Below are 919 nucleotides of genomic sequence, written 5' to 3'. Positions count from 1 at the left end.
AACAAGCTCCGTATATGTTCCCCCGCTAGGGCCTGTGAAAGGAGGCATTGTGGCTGCAGAACTGCAGGAACACCTTACGGCTGCGAAAACAAGTGCCAGAGTGTTCCTACTCCACTCTAGATAGGGTAGGTGAACAAAGTTCAGTAATAGTGCTCTAATGACCGTGATGGTTGTACATCTATGATGCAATAAATGCTTGATTGAAGATGGCTAGGTGCAGGTATGAGGGTGAGTGATGAGGTATATATGGGTGAGCATGAGTGTCTGTACCCAAATATAATGTCCTGGTGAGTGTGGGTAATGGAGATATATGAGCCCCACTCCCTCACTACCAATATGGACTGGGTCTGACAACTGCCTGATAACACCAATAAAATACCCCAAAGTACAGTTAAAGTACCAACTCACGTGACCATGCCCTTGTAGCCTTCCAGGGTGCGTGCTTCTGCAGGTAGGAAAGGATATGGTAGCCACGAATGCAGGTGATGCAGAGCACAGCTAGGATACAGGATACACCGGAACAACAGCAGTAAAATAAAAGTCCTTTATTGTAACTTCCTGGTGCAGACAGGGATGGGTGCAAAAAGCCTCCTTCTCTTACGCGTTTCACGCCTATAAGGCGCTTTGTCAGAGAGTACTCTCTGTACAGCCTAGCTGTATCCTAGCTAAGCTCTGCATCACCTGCATTCGTGGCTACCATATCCTACTCCACTCTAGCCCTTCTTGCACTGTGAAACTGCCATCTCTATTGCAAACTTTATTTGCAAAACCAATAGAAATAGAGAACTGTTCCGCAGAAAGGGACTGACCTACCAGGTCCTGTACGTAGCCTCCTGAGCTATTAACATGATTAGGTTATCCCAGGTAGATTTTAATTACTTCACTATAGTAACCTCTACCACCTTTGCTGGAAAATTGT

This window comes from Ascaphus truei, chromosome 1 (genome assembly GCF_040206685.1).
Source record: "Ascaphus truei isolate aAscTru1 chromosome 1, aAscTru1.hap1, whole genome shotgun sequence".
NCBI lineage: Eukaryota > Metazoa > Chordata > Amphibia > Anura > Ascaphidae > Ascaphus > Ascaphus truei.
This window is presented reverse-complemented; position numbering follows the sequence as displayed.